The sequence below is a fragment of the Lutjanus erythropterus genome, chromosome 6 (genome assembly GCF_056507025.1).
Source record: "Lutjanus erythropterus isolate fLutEry1 chromosome 6, fLutEry1.hap2, whole genome shotgun sequence".
Lineage (NCBI taxonomy): Eukaryota > Metazoa > Chordata > Actinopteri > Lutjaniformes > Lutjanidae > Lutjanus > Lutjanus erythropterus.
In genome coordinates, this window is record NC_139322.1 from 15,057,353 (window position 1) to 15,063,816 (window position 6,464).

The window sequence follows — 6,464 nt, forward strand, 5'->3', positions numbered from 1 at the left end:
ATATTAAATATAAAAGCATTAAGCCAAAAGCAAAGTGATTTTATTTATAAATAAAAGAATGATTAAAAAAATGGGGGAAAATACATTACCATAACCTCAGTTTCAAATAGCCTTAAAAACAGTACTCATAACATGTTAAAGAAAGGAGTTCCCGGTATTTTACAGTTTGTTAAAAGAAACTAAAGTCAAAAGAGCTAAAGTTAGCAGAATCTTATGTACTTAAAAAAAATATTGCACATCTGTAATCTAGTGTGTTTAAATAGGCTGAATCGGGGATTTCCATTTTATCAGTCTCCTGGCTAAAAGAGTAGTGAATGTTGTTATGTCCTCTTTACTGGAAGAGAGATAAAGCACAGGGGTGAGAGTGGCACTCCAAACAAAGCAGTAATAGCCTGAAGTAAAGTGTCAAAGTCTCAGTCCAGTATTTACAAAGGAAGGGCAGAGCCAGAACATATGCATATATGTTGCTGGTGTTTGCTGACATCGATTACAGGGTGGAGACTCCATATAAAGTATTTCTGCAAGAGACCTGAAATGACCTCTTTGAAATCTGCCTCCCAGATAGCTTTAAGGCAGTAAAGAGAATCTGAATGAAGTTTACGAATATTTAAAGGTAAAGGTCGACTTGACTGTGACATATACAACCATACAAAGTACAGTTATATTGTCATCATTGTCATCATTTATTTAACCCATCCTAGCAGCCGCTATGCAGTGCCCAGGGACCAACTTCAGTTCTAAGCCTGCACTTTGGTGAGAGGTACCAACAGGAAAATTGACCTTTCGTACAAATTTTAGATGGTTGGGAAAACCCACGCATGCACGGGAGAACATGGAAACTCCAAACAGAAAGGCCGTGTTCGGATCCATGACCAAAGCAATTCTTGCTATGAAGTGAAAGTACTAACCGCTGCACCACTGTGCCGAATATTTGAGTCAATAGCTGTAGTAACCCCCTTTGATGAAGATGCATGTTCCAGAAAATGTCCAAATCAGAATCATTGAGGAAGGGTTGGGGAAATTAGGAAAAGAGCTATGGACATAACTGCAAACTTGAAGCTATCTAAATAAGTGTCCTTTAGGGAGTGAAAACTTATAAACTACTTGTTGAATAGACAAGTTGAACTACTTACTGTTACTATTACTGTCAAATAGTTTTAGCTTGACAAGCTACATTTTTTTGAGAGCAGTTACTTGTACAAGGAAGGTTAGCTACTACAAGGAACTTTCAGATTTTGTTGATTTTGGAGCCTTTTGTGAACAAAAGCAGTAGTGTTTCCATGGTGTTAACCACAAAATATACAATATCAACTTTAAAATCTCCTTCTTCCTGTTAACTGGTTAACATGCTTCTCCGATTTTAAGGAGAATCCGACTGAGTGGATGTTAAGGATAACTATATAGAAATGGCCGATCCTCTCACGGACGGTCTTGTTTGCTCATGTAGGTCATATTAGAGGTGTCAGTAATGAAGTGAGACTGTTTTATAACCAGTTAAGAGTTTAAGATGTAGCTTAGACCACGCTAAACAGCATATTTGCCTGAACACTCAACTTCCTCTTGTAAACACCTAATGTGTCCCAACATGTTACGCCTTGAAGATACATACCTTGCTCAGCCCACAGGCTTTATCACATCTCAGGGAGTAAAATCACGGTTTAACATGTTTCCCAAGCTGAAACCCTCCTCTCTTAGTAGATAACTTATCTGTGAAGTTGTGACAGTTAATGTAGATTAATGGTCAGGACTTGACTACAAGTCCTCCACACTGGCTCTGCAGGTTTCTTGGCTTGTGCAGCAGTTTATAATATATAAACCACAGACTTTCTGTACACTGGTTCTACTGGTCATACAGCTCTTACAAAAACACACCAGTGTGATGTTTCATCAATATGTCTGTCTAGATTTTTGCACAGTTTTGCTTGTTTGTTTGTTTTTTGCCGAGGGCTCCCGATAAACCAGATAAACCTTGCACCATTGTGCAGGGGACTTAAAATACATATGATTACATGAATGTCATGACCTTTTCAGGTTTAATGGCACTTTTAATTACATTTCCCATAAGTTTACTTTTTAAAGCCAATATGAATTTCCTCTCCCCAAACCAAATTTTTTGATAAATGTTTTCCGCACATGATAATGATCCCCCACGCGACTTGGAACGCCCACTCATAACATCTGCATCTTCATACCATAGCGACACCCCTCTGAGTGAAGACGTCTTGTTTCCTGCTCAGAGAAACACTGTGAATGTGAGTGGAAACTACTGATAAGCATCAGCAGCACAGGAGGTGAACTTCTAGTGTTGTGGAAACCAGTTTTTTTTTTTTTTTTAACAAAGTCTGCTTTAGGTTTCCACTCTGACTGTAACTCACATGTCTACAGTACCATATCTCTACACACGCACACAATAATCTTTCAGTCAGAGACCCCTCCTCACCCATTCAAGACTAAATAAAAGAACACTTATGCTGAGATGCAGCAATATGGATTAATTTTAAACTTGAGTAAATCATGTCTTAACTTTAAATTATATTACACCAAACTTTAAAAGACTTAAAACCTCAATTTAAACCTATTTAGTTTTTACGCTAATCCAAGATTAAATTTAAATCCATTGCAACAAAACTTGGAGCTGCAGTTTAAAATGTGATTAACTTTAAACTTGCATTTGAGGAGGTTTTTTTTATATATATTTTTTAAGTTTTTAAAATGATGCGTCTCTTCTTTCTTTCATTTCTTGCCTGCCAGTTCCTCGGTCAACAGGTTTAAGGAGAAATTAGAGCTGCTCTCTGCTGAGCCATCATGAGTTGGCTAATTGGCATCACTAACTTTTTAGCTAGCTCACAAACAATGTTATGATTTGTGATTTTTTTTTAGTTAGCTAGTAAACAATAACATTTATTTAACTTTTTACCTAGCTATTAAAAATGTACCATGTTGTGAACTTTTCAGCTACCCAGAAAACAACATTTTGCCAGCTGGTCCTACGCATGACTGCATTCAAATGGAACTTGTGAGCTCATGACATGGAAGTCGTCCACTTCACGGAGTTGTGAACACAACATGAGGGGGCGGTCAAATAGGCTCATCTCATAAACACAGTAAACATGACCCCATTTGACCCCACCAACTGTATAGACCAGTATGTAGACAGTCCAGTTACCTTCCTGCAGAAGATCTAAAACCTTATACAAGATTGGTGAGATTATGTTAATCTGCAAGTAACTAGTAACTTTAGTCTTTCAGATAAATTTCATCAGGTTTCTTCAGAAATGTAGGCAACTATAAAGTTGGACAAACTTGAAATATACAAGTGAAGTACCTCAAAAGTTCACAAAGTAGATGTAATGTGTGTTTTTTGTTTGTTTGTTTTTTGCACCAATCAACAAAAAAAAAAACTGTCAAAGTAAAAACAGATCTCTACAAAGTGACACAAAGTAATTACAGCTATAGAATGCAAAATACTCAGTTACACACCTCCAAGTCAATTACAGTCTGTGTGAATATGTCTTGATCAGATCTGGACACTACATTTTTCCTCATTATTCTTTAGCAAAACTGCTCAAGCTCTGTCAGGTTATGTGGGGGTCATGAGTGAATAGGGGCTTTACGCTCGGCCTCGACTCTTCCTGAAAAACAAATCTTCTTCCAGGTCTGCTACAAAGTGCGCCAAGTTTCTCTACAGGATGTCTCGTGTTTATGATGGTTTGAGATGTTTGGTTTGTACTCCCAACGTGCTCAATAGACCTTTTTTTCACAGCAGCCATTTTGACATGAAATAGTACCGTAAACAAATGTGTTACCAATGATAGTAATTAAGGTTCCGTTCCATTGAGATCAAACACAGTCAGGGTGCTGCTAAAGTGGATGTTGCCTCACTGGAAAGATTCTACTACACTAAATGGAACGTGACCTTCATTAGTTTCAATGCCTGTGTTTACTCTACAGTATGGCTGCCATGAAAAAGGTCTATTTTAGTCTCAGACCACAGAAGCTGATTTCAGTCTACGTGTCTTCTGGCAATCTGTAGGCCAGATGTCATGGGATTTTTTTTATTCTTATTTCCACTTTCTTATGAAGCAGTGGCTGGTGACACATCAGGTCAACTGTTGTTGTAACTGAAACTTGTCATAGGTTTCTTGGTTGCTTCCTTCACTAAAGTGTTGCACAGTTAGTCAGTGTTTTAGCACCACAGCTGTATCACACTCTCTACCTCTATGGCAGGGGATGTTTTTTGTTTGTGCCTGTGTTGTTCAGTCATCTTTTCTTGTTGAGTTGCTCTGAGTTCTCCCCTGTCTTCATGGTCTAGAGATTGTGTCACAGATTACTGATCCCCTGATCTCAATTTTACTAATTATGTAACTTCTAAAACCTACCGGTAAGCTCTGTGATGATTTAGTTGTGTCCTATTAAAGTAGGTGAATGTGTAAGCAAACACGTAATGAATTCAGATCACTTTGGATCACTTTCATTTTGACATTAAATATTTCTCTGTTGCTCAGTCTAGCCTGCTGTGCTATTTATACTGTTTTGATGTAAGTTAACAAGTTTTGGAGATATTGGCTATAGAGGTTCCTGCCTTCTCCCCAATATAATGTGACTAAATGGCACTAGTCCCGTGGTGTTCAGTGTGCCAAAAATACATATGGAACTACTTTCTATTAGAAATAAAGTAGTTCCTACATGAAACTGCCAACAACGAGGTCTGTGGATTACTTTGAGGAACTGGGTCATGATTTCTGGAAAAAGACACTGGTTCTGAATTTTTCAATTTTTCAATTTTTCTTTTTTTTTTTTTTTTTTGGTGGTGGTTTGAGCACCACAAGCTGAGTGCCATTTAGTCACATTATACTGGAGGGAAGGCAGACATCTCTATGGTTAATATCTCCAAACTTACTCCAACTCACACCAAAACAATCTAGATGGATGGAACGGCACTACAGGCCAGAGGAAAAATATGTTTTTTTAATTTCTTTTTTTTAAATTTATTTTGGGGTAAACTGTCCCTTTAATCATTTCTGGTCACTCACTGACTTTTTAGCAAGAATCATAATGTCTTATAATTTGCACAGTTTCAATATATTATAATCATTCTCTGCCACATCAGTTACTACACCATAATCACAGTCACCATTTTAAATTAGTCTTTATGTTCACTGGGTGCTTTAATGGTTCAGTGTGTAAGAGTTTGGACATTTATTGGCAGAATATGGTAGAAATTAAATATAATATTCATAAGTTTGTTTTCATTAGTCTATAATCACCAGAAATTAAGAACTGTTCTATTTTCATTACCTTAGAATGAGCCCTTTATATTTACAGAACAGAAACAGGACATTTCACTAATGTAATGTTTCCTCAAAAGGCATGGTTGGAATGCATTAAAATTAATTATAACAGTGATTATAATGGATTAGAAAAAATGGTAGAATGTATTACAGCTATGAGAGTTATGAGAATTAAAATAAAACACTAATATAATAATACACTATGATCCTTGCAAGTCAGGGAGTGCCAGTAATTATGAAGAATTATGATAATGTACAGCGAACAGGTCATTATTGCAAAATAAAATCAATCAATACTTAACTAATACTAATTAATTTAAAAAAATGAATTAAAAATATCTTGTTTTATTGATTTAAAAACGATTGTATTGCTCCATCAGATTCTATGATCAGAACTGCTTCCATAGCAACGGTCTGTTATACATAGCAACGATCTGTTTTACATAGCAACGGTTTGTTCTTCATGGCAACGATCTGCTATTCAGAAATAATAGCATTTCTTATTTCTTGTCTGTGGGGGAACTTAAATGTTATCAACTATATCACATTTTACTTCTTTTAGCTGATTCGTGCGCCTTAAATGTTAACTGTTTCATTTATTACTAAAGTTTTGGTTCGGCTTTCATTGTTTTTTGCTTGTTGTAACTTCTTGTTGCCACTTTTTTTTTAAGTTTCTCATCGGTGTTCTCTGTGTCTAGGAGCTTCCATTTTATTGATTTACTCGGTTTTATTGTAAATGAGGTCTATACCGTAATGTATTTCTGAGTTAGAATAAAAGTTAAATGAAGTATAAGGCCTTTAAATGCCGTAATGGACCAATCATTATCAAGCGTTGAATAAAGCTAAATGTTTTATGTGTTACCACTATTAAGCACACAGTTTAATGCATTAACACAAGTCTGTTCACAGAAAGTGTTTAGACATGAAATCTACTTTGAGTCATTGTTGAAAAACAAAACTATCACTTCCTGACCGCGTTATGTGCGAACAATATGAGGAGATACTATCCTACAGAAAGATCATATTTATCAGTTTGACCCACGAGGCTTCATGCGATCACCAAACGTCACCGTGGGGGTATTATTTTCTGTATGACGACATCTATTTGCTTCAGAGTTGATCTTTCTCCACCTGCTGTCTGAGACTGAGATGAGATGAGAGGCGGAGCTGGGG